The 22,558-nt window shown below is 37.1% G+C and overlaps 1 protein-coding gene and 1 pseudogene across 4 annotated transcripts in view; one reads left to right on the top strand and one right to left on the bottom strand.

Annotated features, from left to right (window-relative positions):
• CFAP299 (cilia and flagella associated protein 299) overlaps positions 1 to 22,558 on the top strand; it is a 597,267-nt gene that overhangs the window by 103,754 nt on the left and 470,955 nt on the right. The window lies entirely within an intron of this gene.
• Positions 5,925 to 6,009, bottom strand: LOC129501916 (U2 spliceosomal RNA; annotated as a pseudogene).

Raw genomic sequence — 22,558 nt, 5'->3', positions numbered from 1 at the left:
AACACAAGGAAATGGCCTTAAAGAGATGAAATATTGATATTTAGTTGCAATAATCCTAGGTCCTTCAAGTTTTTCATGTCTTATATGTGTTAGTCTATGCAGGCTGACATAACAAAATACCCCACACTGGGTGGCTTAAACACCAGAAATTTATTTTCTCCTAGTTCTGGAGTCCAGGATCAGAGCACCATCAGGGCTGTCCAGGCTTCTCTTCCTGGCTTGTACATTGCTGCCTTCTGAATGTGTCCTCACAGGGCTGCTCTCAGTGCACATGCAGAAAGAAAGAGAGGGAGACAGAAAGAGGAAGAGAGAGAGAAATGGATTTGGTGTTCTTTCTCTTTTTAAAAGGATAACAGTTGTCTCAGATTAGGGCCCCGCCTTCATGATCTCATTTAATCTTAATTACCTCCCTGAAGGTCCTGTCTCCAAATGCAGTCACACTTGGCATTAGGGCTTCATTATATGAATTTTGGAGGGGATACAGTTTACTAAATAACATTATACTAAACAGAATAGAGGTTCATTGCAGTGATGTTTTGCTTCCTAGGTAGTAGTATTTTATGCATTGGCTTACATGCACATCTGTTAAATCTCTGCCAGTCAGACCTGGCTGGTCTTCATTCTCTGTAAATGTCTGCAATATTATTATTTTTTTAAGCTAAAACTGATTATTTCATTTCATTTCATTTCATTTTTTAAGATTTATTTATTTGAAAGAGCAAGAAAGAGAGACAATGGGGAAGGTGTAGAGGGAGAGAGTCTTCCGTCCGACTCCCTGCTGAGCGGGGAGCCTGATGTGGGGCACTGTGCCACAACCCATGAGGTCATGACCTGAGCAGAAACCAAGAGTTGGATGCTTAACCTAATAGGCTACTCGGGTGTCCCAAAACTAATTTTAAATTAGACATGCATAGGGGTGCCCGGGTGGCTCAGCTGGTAAGCATCTGCCTTAGGCTCAGGGCATGATACCAGCGTCCTCTGCCAGGAGCCTGCTTCTCCCTCTCTCTCTGCAGCAACCTCTGCTTGTGCTTTTTCGCTTGCACTCTCTCTCTCTCAAAACAAACAAATAAATAAATAAAATATTAAATTTTTTTAAAAAATAGACATGCATAAAAGTATCTAAATGCACCCAAGATCATGTTATTTTTGGCCACTTTTGACTAAATAACAAGAAGCTAATTTTGACTTTATTTTGTAAACTAAAAAAAATGAAATGAAATGAAATGAAATGACACACTCCAATCAGGAATTTCTATGCCAAGTTTAGGCCTGGAGCCAATGTTAAGACTAAGTTATAACTCCCTAAAATGTGGGAGGTTGCTAGATCCTTAACATTACTGTGCTGCCAGTTGCTTACTGTAATATTTACTTATGTTACTAGCACTTAAACTAAAGGAAACTGAATGCAGCTGCATACTTCAAGACACATGAAGCTATGTGCTGTATTTTCTATGCATTTTACTCTTTTCAGCATTTACTAAGAAAATGGATGATTTTTACCTAGAAGTAAAAAAAAAAAGGTGACATTCTTTGGCCATTCAAAACATTGCAATGCTAAATGTTACGCTCATAGTGTGTGATGCAGAACTTTAAAAACAGTGAGTGTCTTTCAGTTTCCCAATATTTAAAACTTTGCTCCCAACATTTCAGAGCTTTACAGATGAGGTATATCGTCCAGGATTCCAAACTTCAAAGACTTAAAAAATAAACTGCAAACTAGCAAACTTTTCGTTTTTGTTTTACTTCTGTTATTTTTTTAACCTTTACCTTTAAACACACTTTTTCATGCATTTGCCACTTGCAGATAAAACTGAGAGTACTAAAATAATTCATTTTTAATAAATTCTAAATGTGGTAGGCTTTCTGTGAGTTGAACCAAATGACATAAAAACTGTAAACTCCAGAAATTTTATAGTTTCTTCTACTTTGTCATAATAGTTTGACATCTTCTAGTGAGCTTCATATTAAAAAGGTACCCAGAATATTATTGATTAACAGAAAAACAGAAGATCTTGTGAACTGTATAGAATATATACATATATATGTCTTTTATGTTTTCATTTATTTGATTTTTTATTCAGGCAAGATAAGACACATGTTTTTTTTTTGTTTTTTTCTTCTATAATGATCTTAACCCTTATATTAAAAATAATAAAATTATAAATTATTCCATAGTTCCAATTAAAAATTTTCTCATCACTAAGTTGTTTTCAGGTATCGATAAAATTTTACTTATAGTCAATAGAAGAATAAAAGTTAAAATTCTTGATTGTGTGTGGAACCTAAATGATTCAGATTATTCTGTTAAACTACTACTACTTGTACACTGGACCTTATTTTCTATCAGACAAAATTTAAGAAAAGACAAAAATAGAATTTGACACTTCTGTCTTTTCTGATACCCTGATTTAGATAACTCAGGTGAAAATACTAGAGCTACAGTCTAAACTTACAGGAGAGGAGGGTGATGGTGTGGAGGGGTCATAGTTCCCCATGAAAGGAGAGACAGGAAGGGATGAAATTTACTGTGTTAGAAAAGAAGTGATATAGGGTCGCTGAAGGAGAAATTCCAAAATGCCCTTACAGGTTTCAGAGCATGGGGGTGAGGGAATCAGTTGCTTCAACTTTCCATACCTTCCACATCCTCTCCATCTCTTTCACAGTGTAAAAAGTGTTGCAATATTACAAGGAAATTTAAATAGATCTCTGTCCTCCTTACTCCTTCTTGGGAGAGTGAAAGAGAAGGAAGATTAAGGGAAGAAATAGAATGATACATAATAATAAACAACAAAAAACAAACCTGTGCACAAACTAACAAATCACAGCCTTCCCACAGACATTTTGGAAGTTTTCCTCAATGTTTTAACCCTCTGTAGGCTGTTCTTTTCTTGAACATGCATGGGCAGAGCTTCTGAAATGGGCAGTCCCAAAGAAAACATAAAAATGAATGCCTAATGAATAAACACTTCATATGATTAACATTCACAACCCTGAGGATTACAGCCAGGCGACTCAGCTGTATTTCATACACAGACGAATGTAAACTCTTTCATTCAGCAGCCACAATTTCTGGGAAGAAACAGATCCTCTCAGAGTTCCAGAGGAGCACTGTAACTTCCAGATTTTGAGGTTCCCCTCTTGCAGTTTTTTTAACTTAAATGATAATACCTGGAGGTAACTCAGGGCACCTCAAAAAAACCTGACTCATTTTCTGGTTATTTAAAATGCATATGAGCTAATATTTGTGCAAAAAATATCTAGTTTTTATGTAATATCATCCCAGACTTGAATGGCATCTATGTAAATGTAAAAAAAAAATTGGCACAAAGTTCAAATTAGAAGCTTTTTTTGAACCCAAATCTTCTAGAATCTTTTTGTGGAAAGGAATAACAAATATAAGTCATGGAAATGCCACCATAAATATTCGTATGTTCTTTTCAACAAAAGGAACAAAGTAAGGGTTTTAAGGCTTCTACATGAATAGCTTAGAAATATTTGAAGAGAGGAAGTTTGTGAAGGTTTCTCTCAGTATTTTTTCAAAAATATGCATAACTGTCTAAAATAGGTATCCAGAATTCTTTTTCAAAATGCTTTACAAGAGGGCTCAGTTTTGAGGCATGGTCCCTTTCTGGAGTGTTTACCAGCCCTGGAACTCTGGTACATGGTCATGAAGGCTTTCTGCTCATGGGGTCATTGCTTTCCTACTATTCTTTGAAACCACCCTTCGTGGAGAGGCTAATCTTCCTCTCCAGCATACCCTAAACCCTAGGGACTCAGCTGAGGGCAGCATTTTTCATCCCTTAGCTCCTAAATTCTATTTTTACTAATCTGGCCCCCTGTGGCTGACAGCAAGTAGTCTCCACCACCCCATCAAGTGCTCTTTCATCCTAGGCTGCTGCAGTTTTCTATCACCTTAGACCCTGCACTGCAGGGTATGTGCACAATGAGACCAGCTACAGATGTCTGTCAAGACCAGAAGATGAAATAACTTCAAGCTAAGGCTTTCTAAACAAACTGGAAAGAGTGTAATCCTATGCTTCTGTGTCGATTACAGAGAAGAGATGGCTCTTGATTCAACCTAGGAGAATTTAAGAATTTACACCTAGCTGAAAGCTGTGGAGGAGGCTATAGAGCTATTGTCTTAAAGCTGTGTTTGAATAGTAAGTCCACTTTTTTTCTAGGTTGTGTTTTTAGTTGAGGTGGGTTTGGGTATGTTGGAGCCAGTTTTCACAAGCTAGCAATCCAATTTGGCACTTTTCTTCCCAGATAGGCCACTTGTTGATAGCTTGAAATTGGCCAAGATGGGAGTACTTATACATTTACAACAGGGATACTGGCAAATGGGAACAATCAGGGCCTCTCTCACTCCCCTTTCTGCCTTCCTCCCTCCAAACCAGGTTTGGGCATATTGAAGGTAATTGGAACATGGCAGCTAAAGCCATTCTAAGCCAATACTTTGGTGGTATCACTCACTTAACTACTTCTTAAAGTGCAAACCTCACCCGTTTTTCTCCTTTTCTCTCATCTTCATTTTGCTTTAGATTTCCTCTCCAGACTCCAGACCTTCCCCATCTCCAACTTTTCCCACTCTACCTTTATTGTAAATTCATTTGCCTCTTGAATTGTTTTACAGAAATCTTTCTTCAATTCCTTGCCTAGTCTTAACCTGGCAGGCTTCTAAGTCCACAACTTCTCCTGTACCTGCATCCCTCTTATTCAACATGTGGGGGAATATTTTTTTTCTCATGTGCCCTCCAACTCTGGAATATATAATCCAGGCTAAATAATGCATATCTTAGTGCCAAGTGATATGATACAAGTGTGAATGAGAACCAATTTACAGAAAGAAAAAGTTGGTATCACATAGGCATAATGTTACTTGTTTGACTTCTTCTCTCTTCTCTTCTCTTCTCTTCTCTTCTCTTCTCTTCTCTTCTCTTCTCTTCTCCTCTTCTCTTCTTTCTCTTCTCTTCTCTTCTCTTCTCTTCTCTTCTCTTCTCTTCTCTCTCTTCTCTTCCTCTCTTCTCTTCTTTTTCTCCTCTCCTCTCCTCTCCTCTTCCTCTCTCCTCTTCTCTTCTCTCTTTCTCTTCTCTTCCCTTTTCACCCTTATATGTAATCCAGATTTTTAACTTCTAAGATTGAGAAAAGGAAATATGTGAACATTGTAGATGTCTTTAATAAAAGAAGGCACTGAGAACCAAAGTGAGCATTGGTTCATTTGTTAGCTTTAGAAAACTCATTGGTAAATGCGGGTGTAGGGAGGGGATGATATTTCTAGATCTTACCTGGAGCTCCTCTTCCAATATTCTTTATCTCAGTTACTGCACCTACATTGCTAAATAAGTTTGGATGACTGAGAAAAAGCAATCAGCAAATTCAGCGTAGTATATATTTAGAAGCTTTAAAATTGTAGACTAGTGGTTCTCAATATGTAGTCCCTGACCAGTATCACATAGGAACTTGTTAGAAATGCAGATTCCGGGGCTACACTCAGATCTACTGAATCAGAAACTCTGATTGAACGAGGCACATTGTGGTCTTTGTTTTCATAAGCCATGCAAGTGACTCTGATGCCTCTGACATTTTGAGAACCACTGTTCTTGGCCTTGGCCATAGAGTTGACTGCCAGTTCAGTGCCATCTTTTTATCTCCAAAAGAACATGGGATTTATATAATAAGATGTGCATGAATATTTATGAGTACAATGCACAGGTGTGTCCTATTTATGTGTCCTAGGGCAAGCTACTGCTTTCTCATTTGTGCAAACATTTTTCTCATCTCTTAAGTGGGGATATAAGAGTATCTAATTCAAAAGAAAGTCCATTTGAAAACATATAAAATTATGCACTGTTATACATATAACAACAATAATAATGTTGAGAATAATGATGATATGCAGAAGGACTCTGGGTTGCGGTATTAGGAAAGGGCATTATTTAATGTATTATTCATTAGTCTCCAACCAAAAAGATACTACACTTGATCTTAGCCAAAAGGCCGAGAAGCGATCCAACCAAAAAGATTAGAAGGTGAGACATTTCCTTAAAAAATTAATGCCAAGAAGAATCTCTTATTTTTCTTCAAGAAATAAATGTTCTTATTAACTTCTGTTAATGAGAATTATGTAATTAGTAGAGAAGATAATTACAAATATATTTGCATTTTATAGTCAGTCATCTCCTATAGTCAGTTTGGAAACCATATCAAATGAAGTTAAATTCTAAATGAAATAAGCTGATACTAATGACAAAATGGCAATAAGGATGGTGATAGTTATTTTACACTATTATCAAGCACTGTACCGAATGCTTTCTGTGTATTGACATGTTTAATCCACAAAATAACCTCCTATGAGGAGATCTTACAAATATCTCTGTTTTATAAAGGAAGACCTGAGATTTGGAAATTTACATAATCTGAGTAAGCCTTACAGTGGTAGGTTATTCAGCTAAAATATGAACTCAGACTGTCTGCCTTCATAACATATGCCCATAACCAATGGCCTCCCTATAGGTTATTGTGCAGTTTTAACACTAGTGTGATAATAGTTATATCAGAAAACTAAACCAACTTCTTCCCCTTCCAGAAAAAAACAAAAACAAATCCCAAAATAACTACAAAAAAGCAAAACCATAAAAATGAAAACAAGTGCCTCAAACTCAAACCTATTAGCAAATGTTATTGTTATTGGTAAACTAACTGATAATGTGTGGTATATTCATGGCATTGCTTTAAAAAGCTCTGCTATACCATTTAACAGGCTTTGGCAGGAAAAATCCTCTCTTGGCATTAATTACACGCAACCTTAAAAAGAATCCTTGCAAAATGCCAGCAAATGAGGTGGTAAAAACTTCAAACTACTTTCCTCAGCAGGGAGATGCTCAGCAGGGGAAAAAAAGGATCTGCTTTCCAATCTCTTAATTTTTCAATATAAAGCAATGATATGAGGTTCAGGTGTGCCACATGAACCATTTAAGTTGAGGATGTATTAACATGTGAAATAAGAGATCATTTTACCGAAATGATCTCTTTTCAAAATGTAGCATTCAGACTCCCCAGCGTGACCGGCCGTGTTTCTTTAGCTGCTCGGTGGGAGAACCCTTGCGCTCCTTCCCACACACCTGTGTTTACATTGAGGCCTTGGCAGCACATGACCCGGCAGCCATCCTTCACTCACAGCTTTGGGTTTGCCTTCAGCCATGGCAAGCCACGCTGTCCCTGAACTTTCACTAGCTAGCACTGTTAGAATGTTGACTTAGGAGTCCTAGGCTTGGAATTTACTATAAATCAGTTTGTTGAATCTCACTCATTTTAGAATGTTACACAGACATTTTCTTCAGTCCTAAACTGGAATCGATCATGGCTGGTAAATACCGTTGAACTTTAAAAAAGGGGTGGAAGGGGGAGTTGTTTTCATGTAACTTTTTGTTTTTATATGGGTTTAAGATATTTTCCCCAATTTGCATCTCATGGAAAATAGGAGTCATGGACTGAAAATGAGTTATTTAGTAAAGCATATATGGTTTTTCTGAGGCTTCTTGAGTTTCATCATCAATATATAGAAGCAAAAGAAATCTATAATAATGTACCTTTGCAGTGATAAAGTTTTTGCATGCTACCTTTTTAATGAAAAATTTGATGCAAAATTAATCTGTTCAATGAAGTAAATGCCATTGCTGTCAGGATCTGATGAATGAATAGTGGAGTGCATTCACCTCTTGATTTCTTGGGAAATAACGGGTACTGTGGATATTTTCAAGTGCAGTGAGTGTGACTCAGGCGATTAACTGGTACTCAATTTACTGATTCATGAAAACACCATTAAGCTTTGAAACACGTATGTTCCCAAAGAAAATCAGCTCCTGCCTCAAAAGGAGCTTAAAATTGATTAGGGGTTAGAGACAGCAAATAGAGCTTTGTAATATGAAATAAATATCAGAGTACCTTGGAAATCCACAGGAGGGACCCCTAAGCCAGGTGCTGTGGGGCCAGTTAGGCTTGCACAGAGGGGGAGATCCAGCCAAGCTGAGACCTGACAGGTGAGCAGGGGCCAGACAGGTAAGGACCAAGGTAAAGAATGTTCTAGGCAGAAGGTAGAGCACTTGTGAATTCCCCAAATGAGAAACATATTTCTATAAAACAAACTGAATAAAATGAGGCTGAGGACCAGTATCACTAATCCTTCTGGAGTGGTTCTAAAGTTTAACTTTAAATTTTATAGTTTTTGATATGTTTAAATGATCCCAGGCTTTTAAAAAAATCCAACATGTAACTTGTTTTTGCAGGGGAACTATCCCACATCTTAGCAAAGGGACATGCCAAGCAATAAGAATAAGAAAAATAATGTGTTTCTTTGAAAAGTGTTGTTTGGTTACATATTTTATCTGATAAATATGATTTTATATGTATTTCAGCTTAATGAATTATAAATCGTCTCAAAAAAGCTGACAAGTGAGGTTACTGACATGACAAATAATGCTCCTTATTTTTAAAATGTACATGAGAAAGTGATTGTAATTAGAATGTTTTCTCTACTTGGAAATTTCCTACATGGGACCACAAATTTAAAGTCAGTTTCTGGGATGCCTGGGTGGCTTAGCATTTTAGTGTCTGCTTTCGGCTCAGGGCATGATCCTGGCGTTCCGGGATCAAGTCCCTCATCGGGCTCCTACGTGGAGCCTGCTTCTGCTCCCTCTGCTTGTGTCTCTGCCTCTCTCTCTGTCTGTCTCTCATGAATAAATAAATAAAATCTTTAAAAAAATTAAAGTCAGCTTCTGAACACCTAAAGGTTAATAAGATGTTAAATACTTTCCCTAATCATCTATCAAAAAAAAACAATTTAAGGTAAATTTAGTTTTCTTCCTTGACATAATGGGGTGGAATGGAGAATATATATGTTCAAATTTGACTTTGAAACAATTTTCTGCATCTCACCATCAGTATACTATGATAATTATTTAAATATGGTTTCATATTACATAATGGGGCATAGAAAATGGGTCAGGTTAGAAATATTTTGCAGGAGACAAGGAAGAATAAAATTGAGTTGTGTAATTGATTAGAAGTTGAGATTTAGTATTTCAAGCAACAAAAAGGAATGAAAATGCAGACTATATTTATAAATCGACCATTTATTTATCAATTCCTTCAACAATATTATTTGTTGATGGGACTCTTATTCTAGGTTTTGGGTATGTGGGATGGACAAGATAGACATGGTGCCTGTGGTCATGGGGCTTGTGTTCGAGTGAGGAAGACAAGTAACAAGTGAATAAACAAATTGACTTTGCAAATGTAGTTTCCAAAAATTCGGTATTTGATACTATGAAGAAAATGAAGCAGAACAAGGTGACAGGGTTGACTTGGGGGGGTTACAGGTTATTTTACATAGTGTGTTCAGGGAAAGCTCATCAGAGGCTTGAACAGATTGAGCTCAGCCCTGCAAGGATCGTGGAGGGCCCATGCAGAAGAGATGAAGGCTGGTAGGGGGACTAGGCTGGCATGTATGGCACGATGGAGAGTAGTAGTGAGAAGGCCCACAGGACCAGAGCAGAGGACCAGAGGGCGAGGGAGAAGAGTGGAAGCTAAAGACATGCTCAGGTACCTGTGTGCTCTGGGGCTCGGAGACCATGTCAGGACTTTGCAAAGCACTCAGCTTAGAGCTAACACAGGGTAGTGGATGTGAACACGTTTGCCTTCAACTAAAATCACTGGCTGTTGTGTGGAAGGTACATTGTAGGGAAAAACTGACTGTTGCTTAAAGTCTGGTTGGCTGTTTGTGATAAATTGTGCCTAGGTTTTGTAACCTTGAGGCATTTATAGCTTTGATTTTGGTTTGCTTACTTATGTAGGTCTTCGTGGCATTAGTGTCATCTCAGTCTCATGGCCTGTTACTTGATTTAACAATTCTCATGCCTGTTGTAACTCTTGGGGATTCAGTAAGCATGGAGATAAACCTTCCAGTCTGTCTACTAGGATGCTAGCTTTCTTTCCTCTTATTACCGAACTCAGATTTGTCCGTGCATCCAATGCACAGCAAGCCAATGTCTGAGAACAATTTTGAAGCAAAGAAAGCTCTATTATCAAAAGTCCAACGTGAAGGCAGGGCTGCCTTGGCCTGTTGAGCCTAGGTATGTGATTGGGAAAGAAGGTGAATCCATGAAAGGAGGGTGATGTGTTTCCTGAAACCCTGTGGAGGGAAGTCTTCAAACAAGCTAAAGGTCTACATTCTTGTGGACAGTGACATGCTAATCTGGACTTGGTATGTCAGATAGTTTTCAAACAAGGGGTAGAGTGAAAAGGGCAAAGTTAATGGTTAATCGTGCACGGGGCTTTAGAGGTGCTGCAAACTTAATTGAGTAGGGAACAAAATAGAATGTGGAGCTAAGTTAATAATATAACTAATATAACCATAGTGCTGCTTTTGCTTTCAGAACAGGTCCGGGAAACAGGCGTGCAGCCTCGCTGTCCCCGAATGATCTCGCGCACCAACCAACCATGTCCATCATTCCATCCTCAGACCCTAGATGTTGCATTAGTGATATCTGCCAAACCCTCCATAATCTCAGCTTCAGGCAACACACTTTCCTGGTACTACCACTGAGTTTTACACAACTCTCTCTTTAGTTCTCTTGCTTTATTTTCCTATGAGCCTGATAGCCCACTGTTCCTACTACCTTCAGTGTCCATTCTCCCGTTTCCCTCCTTACTCAGTTAGATTCCATAGTCCATCATTATAATTACTCCCTTGCCGACAGCATCAACCTATTTGCTTTTATTTTTTTGCGTTGTTATTGTTGGCTGGCAAAACTCTAAGTCTGGTTAAATCCAACTCTCCTCTCCCTCCACACCTGGACTTGTAGACCTGAATGTGGCTGGAGAAAAGCCTGAAAAAGGGACTGGCTTCATTTTGAACTGGACTATGCAGACCCTGTGTGCCCCAGAAATCCTACCTACTTTCTCTGGTGCCTTTATTTACCACTTTTCTAAATTGGTGATCTTCAAACATAGTGTTCATTTATTTCCTAGAAGAATTTTGAAAAAACTATAATACATAAAAACTTCATATATTTTTAAAGTTTATACCTAATATTTTCACCATCATTTTAATTATTATAAAAGATGTCATGCCTGGTGTACTGTGTGTTGCTTTTTAAAATGTGTGTAGTCAGTGGAAACTAAAAACTATAGCAGGTGATGTTCACTGTTTTCCATTTAAAAACCCAGGCAAGCTGTTTTATAACGATTGAAAATGTTTATCATTCATTTCTCTTCTTGACTCTGTTTCTAGTCCACTCACTCATGCAATTTTATTTTATTCGAATGTAATTTTTTGTGTGTGTTTAATAGCCTTTTCTTTATTACTCTATCATACTTATCTGGAATAAAAGTGCACATAAATCAAACTTTAAAAAGTGCACAGATCAAAATTCTGTGATTATAATCCTCTAGCAGTTATATAGTGAATTATTATCAGTACAAATATTTTTAGTAAGCATTTTATCATATAAAATCTGTTATATATTTTGAAGAATAATATTAAACCTAAAAATAATATTGGAAATTCAGTGTCAAAAAGAGACAGAATTAAAAAAAAATTATTTATCATGAGAGACACGGAGAGAGAGGCAGAGACCTAGGCAGAGGGAGAAGCAGGCTCCCTGTGAGGACCCCGATGGGGGACTCGATCCCAGGACCCCGGGATCCCACCCTGAGCCAAAAGTGGATGCTCAACTCCTGAACCACCCAGGCATCCCGAGACCTCCATAACTTCTAGGTTCTGATAAATATGTGCACCTAATGAAACCACTTTGTTTTTGAATGCTGTAGTTGGGTATGAGTTAATGCTATTGCTTTTTATGTTCCCCAAATGCAAGTTAGCAAGGAATTAATTCCTTAGTTAATTCATTTGTTGTTGTTTAATGAATTATTTATTTATGAAGCTTAAAAATACTTTACTAAAAAAAAAATACTTTACTTAGAAAGACATTGCTATGGTGGAGTGCCCCAGCAGAAAACAAACAAACATACGTAGTTTTTGGGGGGAGATGAGGAGGGTGTTGATATAGTGACTTTATGTAAAATTTTCAAAGAATTCCACTTTAAGAGAGTGTACAGCAATAATTTCATACAAGTCTTGATGATTAAAGTGGCTCCTGATTCATGGAGTATGCTACATTAATTAGAGTAATATGCCTAGTGTTGGGTATCAGATTCAAAATGATTATGGATACTTTTGAAGAGGTTGGATTCCAGAAAGATAATTCGATGAGTATAAATTGTGATTTATAAAAGAAAAAAAGATAGTGGGGCTTCGGTCTATTTGGTCTACTAAAGTGAAAACTAAGGGATGATATAGCAATTTTATAATGCCAAGCACAGTACCTTAGTGTTAGATTCTATGAAAGTTGAAATTAAAGTTACCAGTTTATCAATAGCCTCTGTTAAAGAGCGGGGGAAGAATGAGAGAGAGAGAGAGAGAGAGAGAGAGAGAGAGAGAGAGAGAGAGCTTAAAGTGAAAAAATATAGATTTGAAAATTTTGAAAATAAGTTATTTAAGATTTAGAAATGAAGTATACAAGGAAGACTTGGAGTATCTTTTTCATCCCAACTCAAGTACTTTCTGCATGAGGTTAGTATCTTTTATGGGATATAAGGATTCCATCAAATAAATTTAGGAAATGCTGAGTTAAAGAAAATCAAACTGATTTCTTTATTGCAAGATTTCTCAGACTGTTTAGTATGCTAACGTGCATAAGAAAAAAACAAAGTACTTTCATATTCTGTGGAACATACTGTGGGAAAATACCAAATTCAATTTTAAGTAACTGTTTCCATCATTAATTGGTCTTTTCAACTCTTAGGTAAGATTAGAGCATATTTCTGGTCAAAAGTCCAAACTTTTGCCACAGACCGATAAAGTAATGAATTGTTTTGAAAATTGTTCTATTTTGAATAAGAGAGAACACTGTAAACTAATCCACTAATTAAATAAATTCAAACTAGATATTTTAATAGTAAGTAGTCATGTAGAATTTGTTGCAATATTATAGCAAGCTATGTCACTTTAGTCCAATAAACTTGTTTAGTTCAATAAAGTTAGACTGCATCTTGAAAAATCTTTATATTAGTACTAACTGAATTAAGTGGACACCTGGAACATTAACACATTTTGGGAAGCCTTAAGAGAACCAAGTGATGAAAAGCTAGCAGCCCATTTCTGTAAAGCTAAAACATATGTTCCTATTTATGCTGGCTAAGTATCTGCTAATGGCTGGATCCAGATTTTTTTTTTTTTAATGGTTATACCCAGCTGTAGCAATTTTATGTGTACCTGGGCAATACCTAGTTGATCTCTTCTTTTCCTTATTTACTAGGGCATTTTTTAAAAAAATTTTGATGCAGAACTTTTAATAGCATTTTTTCTACAAAAATTATCCGCATGCTTTCCTAATGGGTTACATAGTACTCCAGGGATATAGGGTGTTTAAGTAGATGAGTGCAGATGTTACTGGTTGTTATTTATTGGATTGTTTCAAATCATTATATCCCTAAGATGCTATATTCCTACTAAAAATGAATTTCCAATTACAATATATGTAGAAAAACTTGTGTAAATCTGGATTTGGGTTTAATTCTCATTATTTATGGCTCAACTCAACCTGCAAAGACTGCAGTATCAGCTACATTTGACCATGAAGCATTTTGTAGTTAGTCTATATTAATTTAGTTCACAATTTTTCTAATCAAATAAGTGCTGTTAAAGATCAACTAACTGATGGCCAAAAATGTGTTCCTTATTCCTAGAAAATGCCAAAGAGACGTATTTAGGCTATTGGTCTTTTTAAGCCATGTAAGTAGAAATGGCATATTTTGAGATAATGGCTTAGTCATGTATGATAGCCAGAAAAGCAGAGTTAAGATACTTGTAAAGAGGGGATCCCTGGGTGGCTCAGTGGTTTGGCACCTGCCTTTGGTCCAGGGCGTTGATCCTGGAGTCCTGGGATCGAGTGCTGTGTCAGGCTCCCGGCATGGAGCCTGCTTTTCCCTCTGCCTCTCTGTCTCTCTGTCTCTGTCTCTCTCTGTCTATCATAAATAAATAAATCTTTAAAAAAAAAGATACTTGTAAGGAGAGGCAACACTTTGTTGAACAAGCTTAGTATCAGTAGAGGCAATCAACAGATGTTCTGAGGATTTTAGATTTGACTTGTAAAGGCAAATAGTCCATACAGAGTTGTTAGTACTTCACTGAAATGAGGATGCTTTTGTGAAGTTCATAGCTGATTGTTTCTGGATAATGTCTATATGCTACAAAACCAAAATAATGTGCTAAAATTATAGATTATCACCAGATGAATCCTCCAAAACTCATAGCAATAATATAATATTTTAAGATCTATATATCCATCTATCAGTACATATATATGTTAGTGGGCTTTTGAATTTTTACCTAACACAGTTTTTTTAAAAAATATTTTATTTATTTGTTTATGAGACACAGAGAGAAAGAGACAAAGACATAGGCAGAGGGAGAAGCAGGCTCCCTACAGTGAGCCTGATACAGACTCGATCCCAGGACCCCAGGATCATGACCTGAGCCAAAGGCCGACTCTCAACCACTGAGCCACCTAGGTGTCCTTAACACAGTTTAAACTCACTGCAGATACTGCACTGTGTTTAAGGCATTTAAAAAAAATACTCTGTTGAAAGAGCAAATGCATCTGTTTTACTGGCTTTTCAAAGTACATAGGAAATAATCCTGTTAATAGGATTTTTTTGAGAGAATTTTGATTACTGAATGCAGCTACTCAATGTGGATAAAAAAAAAATTAAAACTGGAATGAAACTGGAGACCTAGTCTTTATTTCCTTGTTTTACAGATTGAGGAAACCATGCATGACCCTGAAAGATTAAAAGTGACTTATTTAAAAGCTACATGGTAATTTGTGGCAGAACTGAAACCAAAATGCAGGTGTTCCTACTTCCAAACCTGAAAATAGAAAATATATTTGAATGAGTATGTATTTACTGTTACCAATTCATATACAATGATAATACTGCTACCATGTGTTTTCTTCCCACTGATTCTGTTCATCTAAGAATTTTCCAGTAGGATCCTGGCTTACATTTAAGACATAGCACATGTCTAATACTCAATACTGAACGTTTAATTTAGGGATCCCATTCCAAGAAGAGAAAAGACAGACTATTTATATTATATGTGGCATTATTTGAAAATATGGGAACACACATGTTCTAAGTGATAATATATAAGAAAGGATTATGGTCTACAACTGGACAGTAATAAAAGAAGTAGAAGAGTCAGAGAATCTTGTAAAATGGCTCTGTAACTGCACAGGTGGCAACTATCTGGAAATACAGAATTTAAGGAAAGATTTTATGATGCTTGAGATTCTTTTACCAGAAATGTAAATGTGTACTAGATCAATAAATAAGTACACATTAAACTCAGTAATAGTAGTACTGGCTCTCACTGCCGTTTCTCTTTTTCTGACCATGAACAGATATCAGAGGATGAGAGGCATTTCAGAGTAAAATCCAATGAACTGTCACTTTCGTCTAGATGATATTCCTATCATCTGTCTAATAATAATGTTACTCATAAAGTATTCTTTTGGGAAAGAATAAAATACCATTCAAGATTATAATACTCCTAAGAAATTTCTTATTAAGTCATCCAAGAAATGAGAACATTTTAGCACATAAAGTTAATAAAATAACCTTGGTTGCAGGCTATCATGACATATGCATTTTAACATTGTTCAAGTTAGTACAACAATAAGGAACAAAGCAGTAGAAAATAAATGAAGGAACAGTCTTAACCCTGGGCAGAAGTTCGAAGAGATCTAGCAAATGATAAATTGTTTTTAATAATCTGATAATACTTTTAAAATAATCTAATTATATTAACTAGTGTTTTCTTTGAAGGACTTATACTAAATCAAGCACTGTGTCCACTCTTTTACCCAACTTACCTTTATTTTCACAACAGTCCTTTGTATGAGGTGTTTTTGTCTCCCTTTCTTAGATGTGGAAAACATTGCCCAGGTATTTAAAAAATAAGTAAAATCATATAACTATTAAGTGCCGAAGCTGAAATTTGAATCATGGTTCTCTCTGAACACTAGTTCACAGTGACTGATAATGTCACTTCAACTTTTGTACAAACCTTTAAATATACTTAGTAAGTGTTTGTGTGTAAAGTCCAAAGCAGGGGCTTCAAAAATGTCCATGTCCTAATCCCCAGAACCTAGTAAATATGTTTGCAAATGGCAAAGGGGAAATAAAACGGTGTAGATGGAAGTAAGATTGCCAATCACTGACATTAAAGTAGGGAGATTATATTGGGTTATCCCTGTGGGTCCAGTTATCACAGGGGTTTTGGAAAATGGAAGAGAGATAGAAGACGAGATCCTAATGATGCTATGTCATGTGCTATGCTGTTTGTGAAGGATTCAGCCTGCTGTTTCCATCTTTGAATATTGAAGGAAACCACAAGCTTAGGAATGTGATAACCCAGAATATGAAAAAGGATTCTCTCCTAGAGTCCTGATTTACAGAATTGTAAGATAATAAATTTATGTTATTTTTACATCACAGAGTTTGTGATAATTTGTTATAGCAGCAATAGCAAGCTAATACAACAGGTGTAATTTCAGCATTCTCTTTCTTTCCAATTATGTTTTGGGTAAGTTGCATTGATGATTTCTTATTTTTCATTCTCATCATTGGATTATGGGTAAAAATATTAAGAAAATCTTTTTGTCATTCTTAATTTTGTCTTCATTATATACTAAGTTTTTCCTTAACTTTTAAAGATGTGTCTTTAAGCAAGATTATAGTGTAGGGTATAACTAGATGAAGTATGGGGTCAGTTTTAAAAAATATGAATGAAAATATTAAAAAGATCTTTAGGAGTCATTTGTAGTAATCAGTTCTAATGAATATACATCAAATGTTGATAATATTTAAAAAGTAATAGTCTTAAAACTTTTCCTCTTCTTTTTTTCCTTTTGTCCCAAACATATACTTTTGTGATCAAAGACCATTGTTATTGTTGTTAATTATTTAAATAAACTTTGAATCTCTTGAGAACATTTTCTTTTATAAGTAATCAGGGCACTTGAATGTTCAAATTGCAGTTTTCTTCAGTACCATTTGCAATATCTCTTATTTTAAGCCAGTTTTTATTTTTTTAATTTATTTTTTATTTTTATTTTATTTATTTTTTTTTGTTTAATTTTTTAGTTTTTAGCCAGTTTTTAAAGTATTAGTTTTTGTATCAGTCTCAAAAATTTCCTTTAAGGGAACAAATTCTTTATGCTAAACATAGTAGAGAAAGGACCATTTTATTCAAATATGGAAGAGGTATTAAAATAGTATAGTGATTTTTTTAATTGAAGTGTTGACATACAATGTTGTATTACTTTTATGTACAACATAGTGACTTGACAAGTCTATACATTATGCTATGTTAACTACCAGTGTAGCTACCATCTGTTTGTCACCATGTTATTACAATATCATTGGTGATATTCCCTCTGCTGTGCCTTTTATTCCTGTGACTTATTCATTCTGTAATTGGAAACTTGTATCTCCTACTCCCCTTTGCCCATTTTGCCCATCCACCCATTCCCTTCTCTCTGATAGCCATCAGTTCTCTGTATTTGTGAGTCTGTTTCTGCTTTTTGTTTGTATGTTTATTCACTTGTTTCATTTCTTAGATCCTACATATAAGTGAAATCACATAGTATTTGTATTTCTCTATTTGATGTATTTCACTTAGCATAGTACTTTCTAGCTTCATCCATGTTATCACAAGTAGTAAGATCTCATCCATTTTTATAGCTAATACCCCATCTCATCCTCTCTCTCTCTCGCTCTCTCTCTCTCACTCACACACACACACACACACACACACACACACACACACAGCCACATGTTACATCTTCTCTATCCATTCATCTACTGATGGGGACTTGGATTGTTTCCATTATCTTGACTATTGTAAATAATGCTACAATAAACATAGGGTGCATGTATTTTTTCAGATTAATGTTTTCATTTTCTTTGGATAAATACTCAGTAATGGAATTACTGGATGATATGGTATCTCTATAAAATAGTATAGTGATCTTTAACATAATAAATGACTTGGTTTCAACCTGTAGGTGTTTATTTATCTTTTTCTTTTCTTCTAAAGAGTTAGTGATATGGAGTTTCTTTGACAAACTTTAATTGCTAACTTTATTAAGTTTGGTTTCTCTGTAACTGTACTGCCCCAATGTAATGAGTAATTTAAAAAATATATAAAAATTAATTTCTACTAAAAAATCTAAATCATATTCACTAAAGATACCTAAAATGCAGTTGTGCTAATAAATGCATTTTAAAAATATAACTTAATACTTTTATCTGAGTATAAATGAAATGAATACTGATGGCAGAAGTTGTTTAAAGTCAGCTATAAGCTGAAAATTTTTCAAGATTTTCTTTCCTCTGTCAGAAAAATTTGTATGACAAATTTTATTTTTAACTTTCCATTATGAAAGCAATTTTACTATAGAAAAATTTAAATAAAAAGAAAAGCTATTGGTAATTTTAGCGTCTGCTAATCCAGTCACTGTTAAATGTTTCTGTTCTGTTTAGTGCACATATTTTTAGATAGCTGACATAAAAGGGAATATTTAGTTTGTTTATCCTATGAGAATTATATATTTGAGATATTTGAGGAGGAATGGTTTCAGTTTATGGGAGAACATGCCTTATATAAAAATCCAAGCTAAAAAATATAGAAGGAATGACAACATTAGCAAGTCACATTTGTAATCATAGTGGAAAAAATTAATGAGTCAGTAGTAGCAATGAATGATGAAACCATTAGGAGAAGGAGTGACAAATAGTTTTATAATAGAAAGAGCAGGATAATCACCTAAGGTTAGCATCACTAAATGAAGATAACTAGGCATTATGTGTCTCCTCATATAATACTATGTATATTTCCCAGTACCACTTATGAAGTAGTCTTACTAAAGAAGTTAAACCTGAATCTAACAGAGCCATTTTTATGATATGTAGAGGATAAATCCACAAATTGAACTGTAAAAGATATAGGAATCAGAAAAATTCAGAATATGAAGTATTCTCAGGACAACCAACCCAATTTCTCCAAGTCAATGGCATGGATAGGTGGGTGGAATGAGGTGAATCTTGATTAAAATAGAATTTGAGGGGTGTCTGGGTGGCTCAGTAATTAAACATCCAACTCTTGATTTTGACTTAGGTCATGATCTCAGAGTCATGAGATTGAGCCCTATGTCAGGCTCTGTGCTCAGCACAGAGTCTGCCTGAGATTCCCTCCTTCTCCCTCTGCCTATCCCCCTGCTCACACGCTCTCTCTAAATAAATAAGTAAAATATTTTAAAAATAAAATAGAATTTGAAAACTAAATTAAATGTGTGGATTTTGTTTGGATCCCCATTTTAATATACCAACTATTAAAAGATATTTTTGAAGATAATTGGGAAAAATTTGAACATGGACTTGCTATTAAATGGTAATAGAATTTTGTTAATTTTGCTGGATGTGGTAATTATAATTATGTAAGAAAATGTCTTTTTCTATGATACCTATGTAAACATTAAGGGAAAAGGCCATTATTTGAAGAATTTGTCTTATAAAGAGCTTCCAAGACAGGCAGGAACTGAAAGAATATGTGACCTCCAAACCAGCTCTGCAAGAAATTTTAAGGGGGACTCTCAAAATTCCCCTTTAAGAAGAAGTCCAGTGGAACAATCCACAAAAACAAGGACTGAATAGATATCATGATGACGCTAAACTCATATCTTTCAATAGTAACTCTGAACGTGAACGGGCTTAATGACCCCATCAAAAGGCGCAGGGTTTCAGACTGGATAAAAAATCAAGACCCATCTATTTGCTGTCTACAAGAGACTCATTTTAGACATAAGGACACCTACAGCCTGAATATAAAAGGTTGGAGAACCATTTACCATTCGAATGGTCCTCAAAAGAAAGCAGGGCTAGCCATCCTTATATCAGATAAACTAAAATTTACCCCGAAGACTGTAGTGAGAGATGAAGAGGGACACTATATCATACTTAAAGGATCTATCCAACAAGAGGACTTAACAATCCTCAATATATATGCCCCGAATGTGGGAGCTGCCAAATATATCAATCAATTAATAACCAAAGTTAAGACATACTTAGATAATAATACACTTATACTTGGTGACTTCAATCTAGCACTTTCAACACTCGATAGGTCTTCTAAACACAACATTTCCAAAGAAACAAGAGCTTTAAATGATACACTGGACCAGATGGATTTCACAAATATCTACAGAACTTTACATCCAAACTCAACTGAAAACACATTCTTCTCAAGTGCACATGGAACTTTCTCCAGAATAGACCACATACTGGGTCACAAATCAGGTCTCAACCAATACCAAAAGATTGGGATCGTCCCCTGCATATTCTCAGACCATAATGCCTTGAAATTAGAACTAAATCACAACAAGAAGTTTGGAAGGACTTCAAACACATGGAGGTTAAGGACCATCCTGCTAAAAGATGAAAGGGTCAACCAGGAAATTAAGGAAGAATTAAAAATATTCATGGAAACTAATGAGAATGAAGATACAACCATTCAAAATCTTTGGGAGGCAGCAAAAGCAGTCCTGAGGGGGAAATACATCGCAGTACAAGCATCCATTCAAAACTGGAAAGAACTCAAATACAAAAGCTAACCTTACACCCGAAGGAGCTAGAGAAAAAACAGCAAATGGACCCGACGCCCAGCAGAAGAAGAGAGTTAATTAAAATTCGAGCAGAACTCAACGAAATCGAGACCAGAAGAACTGTGGAACAGATCAACAGAACCAGGAGTTGGGGGTGGGAGGGGCAAGATGGCGGAAGAGTAGGGTCCCCAAATCGCCTGTCCCCACCACATTACCTAGATAACCTTCAAACCATCCTGAAAATTTACGAATTCCGCCTGAGATGTAAAGAGAGACCAGCTGGAATGCTACAGTGAGAAGAGTCCGCGCTTCTATCAAGGTAGGAAGACGGGGAAAAAGAAATAAAGGAACAAAAGGCCTCCGAGGGGGAGGGGCCCCCCGAGGAGCCGGGCTGAGGCCGGGGCGAGTGTCCCCAGGACAGGAGAGCCCCGTCCCGGAGGAGCAGGAGCTGCACCAACCTTCCCGGGCGGGCGGAAAGGGGCTCGCAGGGAGTTGGAGCAGGACCCAGGAGGGCGGGGATGCCCTCGGGCTCCCGGGGACACTAACAGACACCTGCGAGCGCAGGAGAGTGCTCCGAGCTCCCTAAGGGCTGCAGCGCGCACGGCGGGGACCGACCGGAGCAGCTCGGAGGGGCTTGGGAGCGGCTCCAGGGAGGGAGCTGCAGGGCGGGAGCGCGAATCCCACAGCGCAGGCCCCGGAGCACAGGGCGCCGGGACACAGCCCAGGATCCGGCCTCCCCCGGGACAGGCAGAGGCCGGGAGGGCCCAGGACAGCAAGGACGCTCCTGCCCCGAGCTGAGCAGATCAGCAGCCCCGCCCCGGAGCCTCCAGGCCCTGCAGACGGAGAACCGAGAGCCCCGAGCCCCGTAGTTCCTGCGGAGGCTAAATCCAGGCTTCCAGAGTTGCCATAGCAACTGCGGCTGTTCCTCCTGGGGCCTCACGGGGTAAACAACCCCCGCTGAGCCCGGCAGCAAGCAGGGGCAGAGCAGCTCCCCCAAGTGCTAACACCTGAAAATCAGCACAGCAGGCCCCTCCCCCAGAAGACCAGCTGGACGGACCAGTGATACTCCCCCGTGTTCCAATACAACTTGTTTTTGGCCACTCTGCACTGAGAAAAATGACTAGAAGGAAAACCTCACCACAAAAGAAAGAATCAGAAACAGCCCTCTCTCCCACAGAGTTACAAAATCTGGATTACACTTCAATGTCAGAAAGCCAATTCAGAAGCACTATTCTACAGCTACTGGTGGCTCTAGAAAAAAGCATTAAGGACTCACGAGACTTCATGACTGCAGAATTTAGATCCAATCAGGCAGAAATTAAAAATCAATTGAATGAGATGCAATCCAAACTAGAAGTCCTAACGAGGAGGGTTAACGAGGTGGAAGAACGAGTGAGTGACATAGAAGACAAGTTAATGGCAAAGAGGGAAACTGAGGAAAAAAGAGACAATCAATTAAGGGACCATGAAGACAGATTAAGGCAAATAAATGACAGTCTAAGGAAGAACAACCTACATTTAATTGGGGTTCCCGAGGGCGCCGAAAGGGACAGAGGGCCAGAATATGTATTTGAACAAATCCTAGCTGAAAACTTTCCCAATCTGGGAAGGGAAACAGGCATTCAGATCCAGGAAATAGAGAGATCCCCCCCTAAAATCAATAAAAATCGTTCAACACCTCGACATCTAATAGTGAAGCTTGCAAATTCCAAAGATAAAGAGAAGATCCTTGAAGCAGCAAGAGACAAGAAGTCCCTGACTTTCATGGGGAG

The sequence above is a fragment of the Nyctereutes procyonoides genome, unplaced genomic scaffold (genome assembly GCF_905146905.1).
Source record: "Nyctereutes procyonoides isolate TBG_1078 unplaced genomic scaffold, NYPRO_anot_genome, whole genome shotgun sequence".
NCBI lineage: Eukaryota > Metazoa > Chordata > Mammalia > Carnivora > Canidae > Nyctereutes > Nyctereutes procyonoides.
The sequence above is the reverse complement of the archived record's forward strand: the minus strand, read 5'-3'. Positions and strand labels throughout refer to the sequence as shown.